This window comes from Triticum aestivum, chromosome 4A (assembly GCF_018294505.1).
Source record: "Triticum aestivum cultivar Chinese Spring chromosome 4A, IWGSC CS RefSeq v2.1, whole genome shotgun sequence".
NCBI lineage: Eukaryota > Viridiplantae > Streptophyta > Magnoliopsida > Poales > Poaceae > Triticum > Triticum aestivum.
The window spans coordinates 532458000-532480563 of NC_057803.1; positions in this window are offsets into that span (position 1 = coordinate 532458000).

A 22564-nucleotide genomic window follows, 5' to 3' on the forward strand; every position below is an offset into this window, starting at 1 on the left:
TGACTGGCTTTGCGTCTTCTCGGACGTGTAGTTTGTGCTCGGCGAATTCCTTCAGAACACCCGGCATGTCCTTGGGGGACCATGCAAAGATGTCCCGATTCTCACGGAGGAAATCGGCGAGCTCGCCTTCCTATTTGCTGTTTAGGTTTGCCCCGATGACGGCAAACCTCTCTGGGTGCTCGGGGTCAAGAGGTATCTTCTTCGTCTCCTTGGCCGGCTGGAAAGATCCTTGAGCATCATGCTCCTTGGGATCGGGGGACAAGGCCGACTGCTTGCCGGCCATGGCCACGACTCGGTCCAACATCTTCTTTTCTTCGGCAATCACAAGGGACTCGGCCAGCCGGCTGCTGGCTGCTGCGCACTCAGAGGACTTCTTGTAATCGCCGGCTACGGTGATGACGCCTTTGGTGCTCGGTATCTTCATCTTGAGGTATGCATAGTGGGGAACTGCCATGAACCTGGCCAAGGCAGGTCGGCCAAGCAATGCATGGTAGGGCATTCCAGGTCCACCACTTCAAACCAGATCGCTTCCCGGCGGAAATGCTCCTTGTCCCCAAAAAGTACATCAATCTTGATCTTGCCAATGGGGGCGCAGGACAGGCCGGGTACGATGCCATGGAACACAGTCCGAGTAGGCATGAGTTGCTTCGTCTTGACATTCAGCTTCTCCATGGTGTCACGGTACAGGATGTTGATGCTGCTCCCGCCGTCTATCAGCACGCGGGAGAAACGGGCAGCGCGTCTATCCGTTGCAAGGGTGGCATCCAAAACCAACGCATAAGAGCCGGGAGACGGCATCACCTCTGGGTGGTCGGTCCGGCTCCAGCTGATAGGTTTTTCTGACCAGTGCATGTGCTCGGCGGGGTTGGCAGCAACCATGCTGACTTCTTGGTGCTCTCGGCGTTTGCTGCGCCGGTCTTCGGGCTGGCTTGTAAAGATGACATAGGCGGCATGCTCGTCGAGGAACTCATCATGCACGGCTCCGACTGTGGGCCGAGCGGCCGGCGGCTGGAGAGCCGGAGGCGGCGGACCGGCAGGCGGAGGCGGTGCGAGCCCTTCGCCTTTGGAGATTCGGGTGAGCCAGTGGCACTTCCGGGTCGTGTGGTTGGACGGCTTCGCGCCGCTGTGGAACTTGCACGGGGCGTCGAGAGTCTGCTCGTAGGAGAAGGCCGGCTGCCAAGCCGGCTTGCCGCCCCTCTGCTTCTTGGGTGCGGGCCACGCTTCGGGCTGCTCGTCTTCGACTGTGGCCACCTGCCGACTGGTGGAGGGCGGCACGGGGCCCTTGCGCTTGTGGTCGTTCTGGTGTGGGCGTCGGCTGGAGTCCCCAGCCGGCGTCTTGGGCGCCGGGTTGAGTACCTTCCGGACGCGTCTACCCGGAGTTCGGTCTTCATCGAGGAGTCGGCGGTGGCGTACTTGTCCGCTATGACCAGAAGCTCGTCGAGGGTAGTCGGCTCGTCGCAGAGGAGCTTGTGCTTGAGGAGGGTGCCTTCTCGGCACCCGGCAGTGAAGTATTCTATGGCTTGCACCTCGTGCACCCCTTCGCAAGAGTTGCGGAGCTCGGCCCAACGCGTGAGGTAGTCGCGAGTGGACTCGGCGGGGCCTTGTACGCACAAGGAGAGCTGTCTGGGCTTGGGAGCCCGCTTGTAGGTGCTGGTGAAGTTGCGGACGAAGGCTTCTGTGAAGTCTAGCCAACTGTTGATGCTGTATGGCTTGAGGCTGTTGAGCCAGGTCCGCGCCGTGCCCTGCAGCATGAGGGGCACGTACTTCACGGCAACGCGCCTGTTGCCGTTGGCTATGCTAACCGCCGTGGAGTAGTCGATCAACCAATCTTCCGGCTTCACGGAGCCGTTGTACTTGGGCGTGTCTCTTGGGAGCGAGAACCCTTTGGGGAAAGGCTCGTCGTGGATGCGGGGGCCGAAGCAAGGCGGGCCGACATCGTCTTCTTCTTCTAGCGCCAGGGATCGCGCCAGGCAGTCGATCCGATGGCGGGCGTCGTTCTCGCCGACTCCTTCGCGGCGACCTAGCCGGCCGCTGAGAGTCGGATGCGCAACAGGCAGCGGGGTGGGATATCTCTCTCCACGGGGCCGGGGTGGAGGCGGGTTGCCCCGCCACTCCACGGCCCGGGGGTGGCCTTCTGCGTCTCGCTCGATGGAAATTCGGGTTCGGCTTCGGCTGGCAGCCGGTTCTTTCTCGCGCCACACGCGGGTTTTACCCGTAGTCGGCGTCCAGGACGTCGCGCCGTGATCTCGGTGCAGGGGAGGGCTCTCCGTGCGGGCGTCGGCTTCGTGCCGCTGCGCGGCTGCATCGATCAGCTGCTGGATGCGTCGGGTGATGTGGGGGAGTTCTTCGGCCCCCAGTCCATCTAGCTCGTCTACGGCCGCCTGGGCGGCGCGCAGGTTCTCGAGTGGAGTACCGTAGACTGGGCGGTCGACTCCTAGCGTATCGGCGATGACAGCGACGCGCTGTCTGACAATGCCGGCCCGGCTAGGCCCGCCTGGGGGCGACGTGCCAAAGGCGGCGCGGTCGGCCTCGCGTCGGTGGGCCTCAGCGAGGCGTCTCATGGAAACCAACTTCCGGCCCTCCGCGAGGAGGGCGAGGCGGCGAGCTTCCAATGCTTCAGCGTCGGCATCGGCCGGGAGGGGGATGGACAAGTCGTGGACCGCCGCGTGCAGGGCATTGTGGGTGCTCTCGTCAGAAACGCCGCCGTGGCCGATGACCATCACCTCGGTGGTGACGGCGTCGCAGCCATCGGCCCGGGGGAGTAGGTCGTTGTAGATCGCGACGTTGGTGGGGAACGTGTTGAGTGAGGCCGTGTCAGAGTCGACAGGCATCGAATCGGTGGAGCCAACCGACTCCAAGTCCACGGCAGGCTCGCCGAAGACGTGAAGCTGGCCGAGGAGGTTGACGAGGTGGTCGGTGCCCGCGTCAGAGGCGAGCTCGTCAGAGATGAGAGTCTTGTCAAGGATATCGGCGAGGCTGCTCACCGCACAGATGTTGGTGACGCCTTGTAGCGCGTCGTGGCAAGCGCCATCGGGCGTGCCGGGCTGGCTATGCTCGCGGGGGAGGAAGAGGGTTCCCGTCCAGAACAGGTCCCCGGACGGCGGTGCACCTGGCCCCACGGTGGGCGCCAAATGTCGGGTGGTAGGTGCGACATATGCCAACGGGTGGCTTATCATTGTGGGAGCCAGTAAGACGTCGTCGGTGCCTGGAAACGGGATGAGGCGAAGACATGCACGCCGGCGAATCTTACCCAGCTTCGAGGCTCTCCGTGGAGATAACACCCCTGCTGCTGCTCTGCGGGGTCTCCGCATGGTCACTGGATGAACAAGTAGCTACACGGTGCTCCTTGAGCTGTTTGGCGAGAGGAGGAAGAAGGGCACGGCTTGCTCTCTTCTCCTCCCTATGTGGTGTCTGAGACTAGTAGTGGTCTTTTTTCCTTGCATGGATGCCCCGGGGGGTTTATACAGGCCTACCCCCCGGGGGTACAATGGTAATCCAGCTGGGCGCGGGGCCCAGCCGTCTGTGTCTACGCTCTCCGGCTTCTGCGCCGGCTGCTGGGGCCCGCCGGCTTGTGGGTCCTGCCGGTTGCCGGTTCCTTGGTCGACAGGCAGGCCCCACTGTCAGGGCCTTGTCGGCGGCTGGTTACTGTTGCTCAATCTTGGTGGCGAGGGCTTCGCCGAAGTGGGCGTGGCTACAGTGCCGCCACCCGGTGGGCTATCACTGTAACCCCACCGCGTCTTGTCTCCTTAATGGGGCGTCTTCTTCGAGGGAGGTGGCAAGCCGACTGTGGGGAGCCGGCTCTATCTTGGGCCGACTGGGGGAGGTCTGGCCGCCTTCGGGTGTCTCTCTGCCTGAAGGGGCCCACCGCCCGTGGGCCGTACTGGTAGCCCATCGTGGATGACATCAGGGTTAACGTGGCAACAGTGCTGCGCCGGGAGGGTCATGGCCACCCATACGGCGCACTGTGCCAGGCGTGCTCCGGGATTCGGGGGTGGCAGGCTTCACTGTAGCCATGCCCCGTCACATCGCCGTTATGTGGATGCAAACTTCGAGGGCACGATTTTGACCGCTTTATGGGAGCCGGCTTCTTGGAGTCGGCCTTCTTGCGGCCGGCTTCTCGGAGCCGGCCCTCCCACGGCTTTTCTTCATGAGGGTTGAAGTCGGGCCGCCTTTCGATAGCCGTCCTGGAGACAGCCAGCAAGGGGAAGGCGGCCCTGTGTCTTGGATTCTTGAGGGCCGAATCGGCTCGTAATTTTTTCAGAAGGGCCAGGGGGGGCGGCTAGGCTACCCATGGTTATTTACTCCGACACTATGGCTGAGGCATAGGGAATGACTTTCATTCTCTTTCTATCTTCTGCCGTGGTCGGGCTTTGAGTCTTACTCAATTTCACACCTTGTAACACAGCCAAGAACTCTTTTCTTTGACTGTTCCATTTTGAACTACTTCAAAATATTGTCAAGGTATGTACTCATTGAAAAAACTTATCAAGCGTCTTGATCTATCTCTATAGATCTTGATGCTTAATATGTAAGCAGCTTCGCCGAGGTCTTTCTTTGAAAAACTTATTTCAAACACTCCTTTATGCTTTGCAGAATTATTTCCGATCAATAATATGTCATTCACATATACTTGTCAGAAATGCTGTAGTGCTCCCACTCACTTTCTTGTAAATACAGGCTTCACCACAAGTCTGTATAAAACTATATACTTTGATCATCTCATCAAAGCGCATATTCCAACTCCGAGATGCTTGCACCAGTCCACAGATGGATCGCTGGAGCTTGCATATTTTGTTAACACTTTTAGGATTGACAAAACCTTCTGGTTGCATCATATACAACTCTTCTTTAAGAAATCCATTAAGGAATGCAGCTTTGTTTATCCATTTGCCAGATTTCATAAAGTGCGGCAATTGCTAACATGATTCGGACAGACTTAAGCATAGATACGAGTGAGAAACTCTCATCGTAGTCAACATCTTGAACTTGTCGAAAACCTTTTTGCGACAATTCTAGCTTTGTAGATAGTAACACTACTATCATCGTCCGTCTTCCTCTTGAAGATCCATTTATTTTCAATTGCTTGCCGATCATCGGGCAATCAACCAAAGTCCATACTTTGTTTTCATACATGGATGTCATCTCAGATTTCATGGCTTCAAGCCATTTTGCGGAATCTGGGCTCACCATTGCTTCTTCGTAGTTCGTAGGTTCATCATGATCTAGTAGCATGATTTCTAGAACAGGATTACTGTACCACTCTGGTGCGGATGTTACTCTGGTTGATCTACGAGGTTCAGTAATAACTTGATCTGAAGTTTCATGATCATCATCATTAACTTCCTCACTAATTGGTGTAGGTGTCACAGAAACCATTTTCTGTGATGAACTACTTTCCAATAAGGGAGCAGGTACAGTTACCTCATCAAGTTCTACTTTCCTCCCACTCACTTCTTTCGAGAGAAACTCCTTCTCTAGAAAGGATCCATTCTAAGCAACGAATATCTTGCCTTCGGATCTGTGATAGAAGGTGTACCAAACTGTCTCCTTTGGGTATCCTATGAAGACACATTTCTCCGATTTGGGTTTGAGCTTATCAGGATGAAACTTTTTCACATAAGCATCACAACCCCAAACTTTAAGAAATGACAACTTTTGTTTCTTGTTAAACCACAGTTCATATAGTGTCGTATCAACGGATTTAGATGGTGCCCTATTTAATGTGAATGCAGTTGTCTCTAATGCATAACCCCAAAACGATAGTGGTAAATCAGTAAGAAACATCATAGATTGCACTATATCCAATAAAGTACGGTTATGACGTTCGGACACACCATTATGCTGTGGTGTTCCAGGTGGCATGAGTTTGTGAAACTATTCCACATTGTTTTAATTGAAGACCAAACTCGTAACTCAAATATTCGTCTCTGCGATTAGATCATAGAAACTTTATTTTCTTGTTACGATGATTTTCCACTTCACTCTGAAATTCTTTGAACTTTTCAAATGTTTCAGACTTATGTTTCATCAAGTAGATATACCCATATCTACTCAAATCATCTGTGAAGGTCAGAAAATAATGATACCCGCCGCGAGCCTTAACACTCATCGGATCGCATACATCAATATGTATTATTTCCAATAAGTCAGTTGCTCGCTCCATTGTTCCGGAGAACGGAGTCTTAGTCATCTTGCCCATGAGGCATGGTTCGCAGGCATCAACTGATTCATAATCAAGTGATTCCAAAAGCCCATCAGCATGGAGTTTCTTCATGCGCTTTACACCAATATGACCTAAATGGCAGTGCCACAAATAAGTTGCACTATCATTATTAACTTTGCATCTTTTGGTTTCAATATTATGATTATGTGTATCACTACGATCGAGATCCAACGAACTATTTTCATTGGGTGTGTAACCATATAAGGTTTTATTCATGTAAACAGAACAACAATTTATTCTCTTACTTAAATGAATAACCGTATTACAATAAACATGATCAAATCATATTCATGCTCAACGCAAACACCAAATAACACTTATTTAGGTTCAACACTAATCCCAAAAGTATAGGGAGTGTGCGATGATGATCATATCAATCTTGGAACCACTTCCAACACACATCGTCACTTCACCCTTAACTAGTCTCTGTTTATTCTATAACTCCCGTTTCGAGTTACTAATCTTAGCAACTGAACTAGTATCAAATACTGAGGGGTTGCTATAAACACTAGTAAAGCACACATCAATAACATGTATATCAAATATACTTATGTTCACTTTGCCATCCTTCTTATCCGCCAATCACTTGGGGTAGTTCCGCTTCCAGTGACCAGTCCCTTTGTAGTAGAAGCACTTAGTCTCAGGCTTAGGACCAGACTTGGGCTTCTTCACTTGAGCAGCAACTTGCTTGCCGTTATTCTTGAAGTTCCCCTTCTTCCTTTTGCCCTTTTCTTGAAATTAGTGGTCTTGTCTACCATCAACACTTGATGTTTTTCTTGATTTCTACCTTCGTTGATTTTAGCATCATGAAGAGCTTGGGAATCATTTCCGTTATCCTTGCATATTATAGTTCATCACGAAGTTCTACTAACTTGGTGATGGTGACTAGAGAATTCTGTTAATCACTATTTTATCTGGAAGATTAACTCCCACTTGATTCAAGCGATTGTAGTACCCAGACAATCTGAGAACATGCTCACTAGTTGAGCGATTCTCCTCCATCTTTTAGCTATAGAACTTGTTGGAGACTTCATATCTCTCAACTCGGGTATTTGCTTGAAATATTAACTTCAACTCCTGGAACATCTCATATGGTCCATGACGTTCAAAAACGTCTTTGAAGTCCCGATTCTAAGCCGTTAAGCATGGTGCACTAAACTATCAAGTAGACATCATATTGAGCTAGCCAAACGTTCATAACGTCTGCATCTGCTCCTGCAATAGGTCTGTCACCTAGCGGTGCATCAAGGACATAATTCTTCTATGCAGCAATGAGGATAAACCTCAGATCACGGATCCAATCCGCATCATTGATACTAACATTTTTCAACACAATTTTCTCTAGGAACATATCAAAATAAACATATGAAAGCAACAACGTGAGCTATTGATCTACAACATAATTTGCAAAATACTACCAGGACTAAGTTCATAATAAATTTAAGTTCAATTAATCATATTACTTAATAAATCCCACTTAGATAGACATCCCTCTAATCATCTAAGTGATCACGTGATCCAAATCAACTAAACCATGTCCGATCATCACGTGAGATGGAGTAGTTTTCAATGGTGAACATCACTATGTTGATCATATCTACTATATGATTCACGCTCGACCTTTCGGTCTCCAGTGTTCCGAGGCCATATCTGCATATGCTAGGCTCGTCAAGTTTAACCTGAGTATTCTGCATGTGCAAAACTGGCTTGCACCTGTTGTAGATGGACGTAGAGCTTATCACACCCAATCATCACGTGGTGTCTGGGCACGACGAACTTTGGCAACGGTGCATACTCAGGGAGAACACTTTTATCTTGAAATTTAGTGAGAGATCATCTTATAATGCTACCGTCAATCAAAGCAAGATAAGATGCATAAAAGATAAACATCACATGCATTCAATATAAGTGATATGACATGGCCATCATCTTCTTGTACTTGTGATCTCCATCTCCAAAGTACCGTCATGATCACCATCGTCACTGGCGCGACACCTTGATCACCATCGTAGCATCATCGTCGTCTCGCCAATCTTATGCTTCCACGACTATCGCTACCGCTTAGTGATAAAGTAAAGCATTACAGCGCAGTTGCATTGCATACAATAAAGCGACAACCATATGGCTCCTGCCAGTTGCCGATAACTTGGTTACAAAACATGATCATCTCATACAATAAAATTTAGTATCATGTCTTGACCATATCACATCACAACATGCCCTGCAAAAATAAGTTAGACGTCCTCTACTTTGTTGTTGCAAGTTTTATGTGGCTGCTACGGGCTTAAGCAAGAACCAATCTTACCTACGCATCAAAACCACAACGATAGTTTGTCAAGTTGGTGTTGTTTTAACCTTCACAAGGACCGGGCGTAGCCACACTCGGTTCAACTAAAGTTTGAGAAACTGACACCCGCCAGCCACTTGTGTGTAAAGCACGTCGGTAGAACCAGTCTCGCGTAAGCGTACGCGTAATGTCGGTCCGGGCCGCTTCATCCAACAATACCGCCAAACCAAAGTGTGACATGCTGGTAAGCAGTATGACTTATATCGCCCACAACTCACTTGTGTTCTACTCGTGCATATAACATCAACACATAAAACCTAGGCTCTGATACCACTATTGAGGAACGTAGTAATTACAAAAAAAATCCTACGCACACGCAAGATCATGGTGATGCATAGCAACGAGGGGAGAGTGTGATCTACGTACCCTTGTAGACCGACAGCGGAAGCGTTATATCAACGCGGTTGATGTAGTCGTACGTCTTCACGATCCGACCGATCCAAGCACCGAAACTACGGCACCTCCGAGTTTCAGCACACGTTCAACTCGATGACGATCCCCGGACTCCGATCCAGCAAAGTGTCGTGGAAGAATTCTGTCAGCACGACGGCGTGGTGACGATCTTGATGTTCAACTGTCGTAGGGCTTCGCCTAAGCACCACTACAATATTATCGAGGATTATGGTGGAAGGGGGCACCGCACACGGCTAAGAAAATGATCACGTGGATCAACTTGTGTGTCTAGGGGTGCCCCCTGCCTCCGTATATAAAGGACTCAAGGGGGGTGCGGCCGGCCCTAGTAGGAGGCGCGCAGGAGGAGTCCTACTCCTACCGGGAGTAGGACTCCCCTCCCTTTCCTTGTCCAAGTAGGAGAGGGGGAAGGAAGGGAGAGAGGAGAGGAAGGAAAAGGGGGGGGCGCCCCTCCCTCCTTGTCCAATTCAGACTAGGGGGAGAGAGGGCGCGCGGCCTGCCCTGGCAGCCCCTCCTCTTCTCCACTTTAGGCCCATGAGGCCCATTAACCCCCCGGGGGGTTCCGGTAATCCCCTGGTACTCCAGTTTTATCCGAAACTTCCCCGGAACACTTCCGATGTCCGAATATAGTTGTCCCATATATCAATCTTTATGTCTCGACCATTTCGAGACTCCTTGTTGTGTCCGCGATCATATCCGGGACTCCGAACCAACTTCGGTACATCAAAACTCATAAACTCATAATATAACTGTCATCGAAACCTTAAGCGTGCGGACCCTACGGGTTCGAGAACAATGTAGACATGACCGAGACATGTCTCCGGTCAATAACCAATAGCGGAACCTGGATGCTCATATTGGCTCCCACATATTCTACGAAGATCTTTATCGGTCAGACCGCATAACAACATACGTTGTTCCCTTTGTCATCGGTATGTTACTTGCCCGAGATTCGATCGTCGGTATATCAATACCTAGTTCAATCTCGTTATCGGCAAGTCTCTTTACTCGTTCCGTAATACATCATCTCGCAACTAACTTATTAGTTGCAATGCTTGCAAGGCTTATGTGATGTGCATTACCGAGTGGGCCCAGAGATACCTCTCCGACAATCGGAGTGACAAATCCTAATCTCGAAATACGCCAACCCAACATGTACCTTCGGAGACACCTGTAGAGCTCCTTTATAATCACCGAGTTACGTTGTGACGTTTGGTAGCACACAAAGTGTTCCTCCGATAAACGGGAGTTGCATAAGCTCATAGTTATAGGAACATGTATAAGTCATGAAGAAAGCAATAGCAACATACTAAACGATCAAGTGCTAAGCTAACGAAATGGGTCAAGTCAATCACATCATTCTCCTAATGATGTGATCCCGTTAATCAAATGACAACTCATGTCTATGGCTAGGAAACTTAACCATCTTTGATCAACGAGCTAGTCAAGTAGAGGCATACTAGTGACACTCTGTTTGTCTATGTATTCACACATGTATTATATTTCCGGTTAATACAATTCTAGCATGAATAATAAACATTTATCATGAAATAAGGAAATAAATAATAACTTTATTATTGCCTCTAGGGCATATTTCCTTCACAAATATGGTGAAGTGTCATGTAGTCGACGTTCACATGAAACCACTAAGGGAATCACAACATACATACTATCAAAATATCGAACACATATCAAGTTCACATGATTACTTGCAACATGATTTCTCCCATGACCTCAAGAAAAAAAGTAACTACTCACAAATGATAATCATGCTCAAGATCAGAGGGGTATTAAATAGCATATTGGATCTGAACATATAATCTTCCACCAAATAAACCATATAGTAATCAACCACAAGATGTAATCAACACTACTAGTCACCCACAAGCACCAATCTATAGTTGTACAAAGATTGAACACAAGAGATGAACTAGGGTTTGAGATGAGATGGTGCTATTGAAGATGTTGATGGAGATTGCCCTCCCCTAGATGGGAGAGTTGTTGGTGATGATGATGACGATGATTTCCCTCTCCGGGAGGGAAGTTCCCCCGGTGAAATCGCTCCGCCGGAGGGAAAAAGTGCTCCTGCCCAAGTTCCGCCTCGAGACGGCGGCGCTCCGTCCCGAAAGTCCTCTCCTTATTTTTTTCTAGGTCAAAATGACTTATATACTAGAAGATGGGCACCAGAGGTGGGCCGAGGGGAGCACGACCCACCAGGGCGCGCCTGGGCTCCCTAGCGCGCCCAAGTGGGTTGTGCCCACCTGCTGGGCCCCCTCTGGAACTTATTGGCTCCAATATTCCTCATATATTTCATAAAAAATCTCCGTAAAGTTTCAGCTTGTTTGGAGTTGTGCAGAATAGGTACCCTGACGTAGCTTTTCCAGGTCCAGATTTTCAGCTGCCGGAATTCTCCCTCTTTGTGTGTACCTTGCATATTATGAGAGAAAAGGGATTAAAATTACTCCAAAAAGCATTATTATGCATAAAAACATCATAAATAACAGTAGGAAAACATGATGCAAAATGAATGTATCACCAACCCAAGAGGACCGGGCCTCTACCATAACGCTCTCTCTCGCACCACGCGCCTTCGTTACCTACCCCACTCAATGCATGCAACATACGTGGCAAGGGATAAGAACGTGGGGGGAAGAGTGAATTGGCAGTTACTCCCCCATGCGTTAAAGTCATTCACGGGCCATTACAGAGATGGCCCCACTACAATTGGCGTTACGCGACGCACGGGAAAGCCGGAAACTAATTCAAGCTCAGATTAATGAAGAAGCAAAGAAGATTTCAAACGACAAGCTACCACCACCCTCTCACCTGTGTACTGGACAGGGCCTACCCCGACGACGCTCGGCAGCGCGTTCAGGCCAGGCCCGGGGGCTCCTGTCGGTGCAACAAACCCCAGGTGTGTTGCCCAGACTGTACACAGGCTTAAGAGCTAGGTTGCAGCATCCAAGACCAGACCAAGCAGAAGAGATCAGCTCTTTGAGGAATCAAAGGGAGGATCAAGAAGACCAAGACCAAGTTAAAGGAGCAAGACACCACTAAGGAATAAACTCCCTTGCCGGGTAGGCAAGCCTGGCGAGGTCAAGGTTGCCCCGAAGACAAGTCCCAAGATTGTCTCGGCAAGCCTGTCAGGTATGACGATAGCGGATTACCTCGCCAAGGCCACACCGCTCCACCTCACAGCAACGCAAGTCACCGATCGGTGCGGTGTCGAGCCTGCAAGTGACTAAGTGGCTGTTATTCAGCACGTGGCAGCCATCCCTGAAGGAAATCACCTCGAAATGACACCCGTCCAGAGACGTGTCACACAGGCAGGCGAGAAGGTGGCCAAACGGCCCGACAAGGCTTGCCGAGCTGCGCTACGATGTGACACTAAGCGGTGCATTTAATGCGCCTTGTCATGTCTGCAGAGTTAGGTATGATAGCACTGTTTGCTATCTAATCAGTACACAATGCCTGATTTGCCATTGTGGTGACCCATTGATCTATAAAAGGAGGGTCATGACAACCTTAGAAATGATTCGGACCCTTGTACACTCATAGACGTGTAGCTGCTCTTGCCCCGAGGCAACCTTGCCGGACTAGAGCGTTGCGTCTCCACCACGATCCTCTCATCAATCCACCAAAGCAGGGGTAGGGTTTTACGCCTCGCGGCGGCCCGGACCTGGGTAAAAACTACCCGTGTGATCGTTGTCGTGCTGATCTGCGCCCTTCGCTCTTTGTGCAATGCGCTCTTCCCCCCTGCCGAACCACAAGTGGCCGATGGTCCCATAGGTGGCCATGTTTTCCCACGACAGGAGGTTTTTACCCAACGTGGATGGCAGCATACTTTTCAGATCGGTCCATCTCCACTTTCGACATAGGCATAGTGTTCATCTTATAGGACTTTATTGCTACCAACATGTTGAATTATTTTATTGTTTTGTTCGACTTGTTGCTTTTAGCTGTGTACATTCTAATTATGCAGAGGTTGAATGTCGCTCATACGATTTGTGTCCACTTGATATTATATTTTAAGTTAATAAAAGTGTGGTTTGTCATAAAAGTCCAACATCTTTTTAAAAGAAAGACTAGGCAATTATTTCCTTTGTATATGGAGCTGGAAAGCAGCCATGGATGTTGCACTCTGATGCCAAACATGTCTTACAAACTGTTGGTTCAATGAAGGTGTTGGTGCTCCTAGTCCCAGCAAAGCAAAGGTAGCTTTGTTGGTGTGAGGGCACTCATCGCCTTATTGTCTCCTCTCTAGCCCAACATTTGTCCTACCACTCTACTAAATATCGAGATCAATAAATAGTAGCAGTTAGTTAGAACGTTTGTGACAAAAACATTCATGGCTCCACAACCATGGCATTGGATCTAGATGACTAGCTAGATGTGGTGTTCTTGGACACACACATAATATACTTGTATATCCATCTCAAAAATAACTAATTTGATCGAAATGTTGTTTGTCATGTACAGTCTATTTGATACATTTAAATTACATGTTCATTATGTATGACTGAACGCAGTTGTTACTAATATTTAATGTATTTACTTTTGAAACGAAGGATAGCATCGACAATTGCATCGATTGATGCACACATCCATATACTATTAAGAGCATTGCTATGCACACTAAGATTGTGCACACAATTTTTACATGACAATCAATCAGTACTATTAATCATTCAGTAAAGAGAAACATCAATTCCAACAAATTAGCTCGAAATAAAGAAAAATATGAGGTTATTTAAAATGGACTTGCCTCGCGACGGTATCTCCGCAAACCAATCACGATCCCTCTGACCATGGGACCATAATCAACCGGTCAACATGTGATCGAACAACAAAAATCACGCTACTCCTAGACAAAATCCTTCAAGAAGAGTTCACCACATGTGTGTTCACGTTGGGTCCAACCAAAGGGTTGAACATGTAACTTCCGTCCCCAAAGTCAAGCTTGGAGCCAACACCTTCGGTGAAAGCAGGACACATGCACGTTGACAATAACTGGTTAGCCGAAGGCGAGACCATGCTTTCTCACCCGAAGAATATCAAAAGCACTAGTGTCAGCAATCTCCCTGACGGTTAGCGCCTTCTCGCTTGCTGGATCTTGACACTAAGAGAGCCCAAGACCCACCCGCATCATTGGAGAAACGCCGAAAACGGGTTGAGGATCTCGCCTCCCCGCATCAGCCCACTGTCAGACCACCTTCGATCCCATCGACAGGACAGGGAGAGGCGGTGCATGAAGAATATGTTGTTGCAACCACCTCTTCCATGCCCATATACGTACGTTAACTGCCAAGCTAAGATCCTGACTACTGCCATCAGCGGCCCCAAAAAATGCTCACCTCACCATCGGCTTCCTCCACTATGTCGTAAGGGACATCACCGCCAGATCAGGGGACTTCTCTCTGGTAATTGCCTTCATCTCGTGTGAGTTGTGCATCGCGTCGTGGAAGAGAAATAGCTCGCGCTCCATCGTCGACTGGGAGATCTTTGCTTGCCAGCGTCTTTCATGGCGGTGAGGGGTGTGATAGGAGAATGCAGAGGAGGGCAGGGCCAACAGCAGCTAGGGTTTACCCCGTGCCACCCCTTTGAGGATGACCCAAGTGAAGCGACTATGACTATTAAAAGGTGTCCCAGAATTATAAATAGGAACATATATTCACATTCACGGGGACTTAAATCCGATTGTATATCTACTTCCCTAACCAAGTAATAAGTTAACTTAATAACGTCTCGCTAAAAAAATAAAGTTTTCTTGCGATACATAATTGATTAATTGTTGGAATTTGGAGTTAGAAAAACACGAGAAATGTGAGCATGCGCGCAAGTGTGAACTTGCTTCCAGCAATTATTTGTAGGAGTAACATGCTAAAAGCGGGATATGATTTGGCACAATGATTTGACATGAAAGCATGATTTTGTGGGCAGCAGGAGTAGATAACCATGCGTTTCTGTCCCTACAAGCTACAAAGCAGCATGCCTATCTTTTGGAAAAGTGAATGTCCGTGAATCATATAATTTATTAATTTCTCAGGCAAGTTCATGAATGGAAGAAGTGATAACATGTGAGTATGTGATAATGCGTATCTCGTTTCTTTGTACTCCTATTTGCATATGGTCTATTTCTACCCAAGTGTTTACCATGAAAGCCTTCTCGTCAAATGGTTTTGCGGGATGACCATATAACTTACGGTAAGTAGTCTGACAACACTTTTTCTCAGGCTTTCCGTAAGATCTGCCTTTTTCTCAGGATTTTATCACCATGCTGCAGATGCAATGACTATGGAAGCTATGGCAATGAGGGATGGGTTAATCCTGGCAAATTCTATGGGGTTCAATAGAGTTGAAGCTGAATCAGATCCTCAAAATGTGGTAAACTATTGCCAAGGTCAAGATCAATGGTGGGACTCAGCAGCGGCAATTTTTGCAGAATGTATAGACCTAGCTAGGTCAATAGGAAAGGTCATCTTCACACACTGTTTTCGTGAAGTAAATTATGTTGCTCATGAGCTAGCAAAGTTTAGTTATTATAATAAGTGTGATTATAGTTGGACAAATGAACCTCCTGTGTTCATTGTTGGCCAACTTGTGAACGATGTAATTGTTCTTTGAATTAATAAAGCTAGCCATTATGGCCTTTCCTTAAAAAACCCAGCTAATGGCCTAGGGCCCGAATGTCATTGACATGTGACACAGTGACCGGCGAGGTGCGGGGTGGTGACGCGGAGGTGTAGCGGCGGCCCGGCGAGGCGGTGGTGGTGACCCGACGGCGTGGCGGCACGAAGAAGGTGGCCCACGCTGGGACGGCGCGAGGGCGCATGGCGGACGGTAAAGATTCAGACAATTTTTAACCGTCAAGAAAGAAAGGACAAATACTTATGAGAAGGAGTGAGTGTTTTTACGAGATCTCGTAAAAAATATCGATTTACAGAAGCTGTTGGAGAGCCTTTTACCTTGAACTTCCGTCAGCATTAGTTATTTAAGGTTTACAGGAATGATTGGAGTTGCTTTTAAACCACAAACTCAGGAAGTAATCAAATTTTGATTATTTATTTATTTAGTATATGTGATCAACTAAAACCAGAAAACTATTTAGTGGAGAAAAGCCTTCCACATGGTGCCATCAATCTTCAGCTAGCGATATGCATTATCTTTGCCAGACTAGCCTCGACGCTATCACGGCGCCACCGACCGCCCTGCGCTTGTCTGTCAAGACGTATCTGCCGCCGAGACTCTGTTGCACCATACCGCCGAGACCATTTGTTGTCGGTATATACGACACCGCTCCACCTCCTGTACCGTATTTGTTTTCTCTTTTGCGCATACCACAGACAAGGTTTACGGGAACGGTTGTCACCGTCATATTTCCCTGTGTATCCATATACTTCATCTCCTAACTTACACTGTCATATTCATTTCACACCTTTTATACAAGTTGCTATTCACGACTATTGACGGGGCAAGTGCTCCGAGATAAGAGTATGACGGTTTAGGGAGTTATAAGCTAATCGATGAGAACTTTTGAGAAATAAAAGATTTGCGGAGGAAAAGGTGGGCCTGATTTAAAAATTTCTGTAAAAAGCACCCACTGTCTCTTTTCCTGACAACAAACATAAGTACAAGTATTCCACATCATACGTTTGATCACCCTCAGCCGCTACTCCCTCTGTAAACTAATATAAAAGTGTTTAGATAACTAAATTAGTAATCTAACACTCTTATATTAGTTTACGGAGGGAGTACAAAGCAAGAAGATGGCTACTGATTCGTTCTCGCTTCGTTCGTACCCCCTGACCCGACGCCCCGCCAATGGCTCGACGACGGCGAGGCAGCGAGCCAGCCACGGCGTGCAGACTTGGGCATCATCCAGGGAAAGGGATAATGACCCATGACACTCAGTGACTCACTCGCTTGCTCCTCTCGCTTCCGATAGGCATGGCCGCAAAAGAGCAGAGCAGAGCAGGGAAGAAGGTGAACCAGGTGTTCATCCATCAGATCAACAGGGAAAGGATGCCACCGCGCGATCAGGTAGGGCATCGAATCGAACCTTGGTGCGTAAGCTGTAAAGCCAGCACCGATTGAGCAGGTGGTCATATCAGGCGGGCGGGATGGGGGAATGGAATATTTGCAGACGATGGTGCTGTTGAGCGAGGGTGGAGAGGGGCCGGGGGGAATTCGGGGCGGGGAGCGCAAATGGCGACAGGCAGACATGCATCTTGTACTCGTGTGCAGGAAGCATGATGCCCCCTGATGGGAGTGATGCTAGCTCTGTTTTGTGTCGTGTTGGCATCTGGGTAGGGGCTAGTTGTAAGATGCTATTCTTGGTTTTATTTTACTTTACGGAAAGATGCTACTCTTTTACTTCCTCCTCCGTGTGGAAACTTATGATTTTTCTCCCTATAACCGGGTTTTCCCTTTTCTATTATACTCGAACGCGTAATATGGCAGTTTACCTCCATCATCAAACTACCCCTATGCACTTACCATTCATTATACAGATGAAAAGAGACAACTACACTTGAAGGCCCTGTTCGGTAATCACTCACTCCCGGAATCTGCAAAGCAGGGAAACTGCAACTCCACCATTTTAAATTGTAGCTCCACCAACTTCGGGAGTGGAGTTGTGGAGCGGAGTGAAACCAAACAGCGCCGAAATCAAGAAGTTACAAGTCATTTTATAGATCCTGGGAAAAAATACAGATCAAAAAAGAAACACAGCATCGGTCATGAAGGATAATAAAGCTCATACTGTCAAAAGGAAAACAAAACGTATTGTCTTTGCATCGATTCTAGTGCTGACATCATCAACTTCTCTTCTCAGATCCACATCTCTGCTGCGGCACGACTCTCGAGTAGGGGGGGAGGGTCCAATCATCTAGTTGCGCCGCCACCCACGGCCTTCGAACCCCTCGCCATCCACGACTTCGTCCGCCGTCAAGGTGGAGCCGATTTCCTTGGACCACGAGGAGTAGAAACCGCCCCTACTCCCTGCAACGGCCATGACGAATGAAGAGTTCACGAAATAGATGGAGATGGTGTCGCGGCGGTCATTGATCGATCATGGTCCGACACCTTCATCCCCTCCACGCAACTGCGGCGTTCAGATATGACGCCGCGTGAACAGGAGTTGATGCCTCCTTTGCGGAACCAAGATGTCCAGATCAGATGTTGCGTGAAGGTGTCGCCGCCGTCCCCAGCACTTCCCAAGTCACGCAACCAATGGCACCCGATTGCCATCAAGAAGGAGCAGGATCCGTGTTCATCGAAGCCGTAGCGCTGCATCGACTACTACCTCTAAGGCGACGGCTTGGAGGGCGCGTCATCCTCGTCGGGGAGCGAGAAATACCTCTCAGAGATGGAGGTGCGCCGGGAACGGAGCCGGGCGCAACGCTCGGTGGCGTTCGCCAAGACCCAAGTGGCACCATATTGGGTACTCGTGGACTCCATGCTTTGTGGAGGCTTGGGCCCTTAATCGGCTCAATACCACCATCGAGTCGGACGTGCACAGACGGTTAAACACCAGTTCCTCCAAGTTGGGGGTTGGCCGAGTCCGGGGGCGCCATCCGCCTCCAAGCCGAGGGCAAGCGGTGCAAGGCAAAAAGGCAGCCCAACATCTGCGCCGCGACCGTGCATGGCGGTGGGGAGGGATATCGTGACTCTTGAAGACCCTTCCACCATTGGCGCAATGACAACAACAACTATAGTGAGGACGATGCAGACGGTAACAACAACTGAGGTGCCGATGACCTCGGAGGCCATGATTATCCATACGACATCACCACTACATTGATTAATTTAGTTTAAGTTTATGCCGAACTTGTTAAATTTCATTCGTTTGCATGTAATATATCGAACTTGATTAAATTTCGTTTTTATTTTGTGTACAATCAGTTTCAATGTGCGGATATTTGGTGATCATCGTTGGATGACTGATGCTCGGTCGGCTGTCTACAGACACATCTAAACGTATCCACGAACATTTAGTGATGTCTGTTTGATGATCGGCGTTGGGCCTAAAAATCGAAAGAGTCCGCCAAACAATGATCTCAACGGGTGATTTAATGACACAATGCTAAAAAGACACCCTGTTTGACCCAGAATCCTATTTAGCGCCCTTTGTGCCAGTTAAAGGCATTTTTACAAACCAGCACACGACCCTTGTTGGGCTCGGCCCATTTCACTTTTTTTTTCTTCTTCGACCACATACGAGAAGCGCCATTGTTTCTTTTTTTTAAGCAACCCCAGCTGGTTTTCTGGGCTAGTTTTCGGGTTTTCCCCTTGGTTTTACCCATTTTTTGTTTATTTTATTTTTTTCCTTTCTTCATTCTTGTTTCTTCTTCCATTTAGTATTTTTATTTTTATTTTGTTTCTTTTAATATTTTTGTTTTAAAATGCATGATTTTCTTTTAAAAATTCTTAAAATTCTTGATGTCTTTTTTTATTTTTGTAAACCTTCTCCGAAACACGTGAGCATTCTCTCAAAATCTATGAACTTTTTCCAAATTCATGATTTTTTTTAAATCTACAAACTTTTCCCAAATTGGTGAACTTTTAAAAAATCCAAGAACTTGTAAAAAAATTGGTGATTTTCTTAATACGTGTTTTTTCCCAAAATCGTCAAACTTTTTTAAAATTCGTGATTTTTTTCAAGATTGATGAACTTTATTCAAGTCCGTGATATTTTTTGCTAAATCCGTGATTTCTACTTTCAAATTCAAGATTTTTTTTCTCAAAATTATAAACTTTTCCCAAATCCATAAAAATTTTCAACTTTATGATTTTTTTTTACAAAATTAGTGATTTTTTTTCAAATCCACAAACTATTTTTTTAAATCTATGACCCTTTTCCAAATTGGTAAAATTTTTTTCAGAATCCATTATTTTTTTTCTCAAATCCATGTTATTTCTTTCAGGTCGGTGAACTTTTTTCGAGTTCGTGATTTTTTTTCAAATCTTTTTTTCTCGGAAAGTCAACGGTGGACCGGTTAACCGGACTTGTCAACCAAATCGTTCCACCGCGACCAGCGAACCGGGAATGGCCCGCGCACAAAGGTGCGGACATGGGCGTTTGTTTTCATTACTAGCGCAGAGGGCACCGAAGAGGAGCACTCCTGTTTAACCTGATCAACCCCTTAATATGTAAAACCGTGTCTACCATAACGCCAAAGAACTTGTTTAGGCTCGCCAAACTCTGAGCGGTTTAAAAGTTTTCAAAAAATATGAAATAAATATGGATCATCTCTCTAATGTAGATGATCCAACAGAGGGATTGTGAAAATATGCATTTATGTGTTCTCGGCAAAAATAACGAGCATTTTAGCTCACTACGACATAAATATATACTGAACTTTTTTTTTTGTCGAGGACACATACAGTCATATTTTTTTAATCCCTCCGTTGGATCATTCTATATTATAGGTGTGTTGTTTGAGTATTTTTCTCAGGATATATATAACCAAGCAATAGCCTATGTTCTATGGTAATGGTAATGGAAGCTTTTGTTTAAAAAAAACTGCGTTGACATATAAGTCTGTTAGGAGAGGACTTTGGTCCACATATAAGTCTTTACGTCCTGTCTTTAGGCCAAAATCGGCTATATGGCCCTTCCAAAAAAATCGTCTATATGTCGCCACCTACCAGCGTTAGCTGAGCGTCGCCTGCAAGCACGGGAAAGTAGGTCGGTCTGGTTTCCGTGGGTTTTCCTATTTTTCTGCCAGTGGTTCTCTACTACGGTTTCTATGCAGGTTTTCTTGTTGGTTTGGTGTTCGGTTTTTCCTTTTCTATTTATTTTCATTCCCTTTTATATTTTTTGTTTTATATTTTTTTTCTTTGTCTTGTTTCTTTCCTTACTTTTTCTTTCTTCTTTTCATGCATCTTTTCTAATTTTCTACTTGGCAGATTTTTTTAAAAAGATCCACCACCTCGGCATCAGTTAGATCTAGAGCTATCCAGCGTCCAACACCATCTTCATCATTGCAACAAGGGGAGTGTTGCATAATCCTTTGCAATAAAGCTTATGTTGCAGATTTTTTTTCTTTACTATTTTTGCAATATGGGTGCTGTTGTGGAAGAAAATGTTGCAACGTAGATGATGTTGCAGAAAAATATCAGTAGTTTCCTTTGTCTTCAATTTTTTTTTCAACATGGGTGTTGTTGCAGAAGGCAATTTTGCAACACACATGATGTTGCAGAAAAAAATGCAGAAAGAGACATGTGTCACACAGGAGGAAGCTTGAACACTGTATATAAATTGCAAGAATATTGTAAAATAAATGCTTGATTTTTTTTAAAATGACATCAAAATATTGCATGAACATTTTATAATGCCTAAAACACTTTTTTAGTTACTATATTTTTTAATAACGCTAAAAACATTGATATACAATAAATATGTGTAATTACTTCATGGAGCATTTTTTAAATACATGATGAACACTTTTTAATAAATAATGATTTTTTACTTTCATTATGAACAATATTTTAAATGCACAATGAGTATATTTTTAATACATGTATATAAAACAAAAAGACAAAGAGAAAACATCAAGGCAACACGTACCTTGCACCAAACTAGCAATTACATACCACACACACATTAGTTCTTTTCTTAGAACATGCACGCCAGCTCGAGGTGTGCTAGCGAGCACCGGCGGAGCTTCCGCAAGGCCGAGTGGGCCATAGCCCGCCCATGACTAGAGCAAAAAAAAAGAGTTTATATGGCACTATACCCAGCCGGCCAGCCCACACCGATAGAGCTGGGCGCCTCGCAGCATCACCGTGAGCCGGGACCTCCTATTTTGCGAGCAGCCGCTCGGTGGGCCGGCTCATGATCGCGCATGGCACAACGCGCAAAAAGAATGCCAAAAAATACATCCCGAATGAGATTCAATGTCGCGCCGTCGTTCTTTCACACGAAGAGGCTAACCACTAGACGAGTTAACTGCTTATGAATGGTTGCTGCGGGAAATGTTTAAAGAATATAAACATAGACGCGAAATTTCTTGCACATCACACTGTACCGTTTATATTTTCTAATTATTTTAAAACATGTTCACCTATTACAGAAAAAGTTCACGAGCATGCAAAAAAATCAGCAAATTGAAAAAGTTCATGTATTCAAAAGAAAGTTCACAAATTCAAAAGAAGTTCATCGATTGTGAAAAAAGTTCATCGAATTTGAAAAAAGTTCATCGATTTTGAAAAAACGTTCATTGGTTTGAAAAAAAAAGTTCATCAATTTTGAAAAGAAGTCCATCAAATTTGAAAAAAGTTCATTGGTTTTTTAAAAAAAGTTCACCTTTCAGAAAGTACCCAAAACTGGATATTGTAGCGCGTGTACTATCTCAAATGTTATGGCTTATTTTGGTCTGAGGAAGTATATACGTGAACAGAAGGTGTGGTGACTATATCTATTGAATTAGTAATACATGCTCTAGAATTTGGAAAATATTGTGCTCTCTGGCCCGCCCAACTTCTTTTTTCAAGCTCCGCCACTGCTAGCGAGCCGTTGGAGAAAACCAATAGCAAGCATGCTCTGTGGACCATCTGATAATGTTTTCGTTCTGCTAATG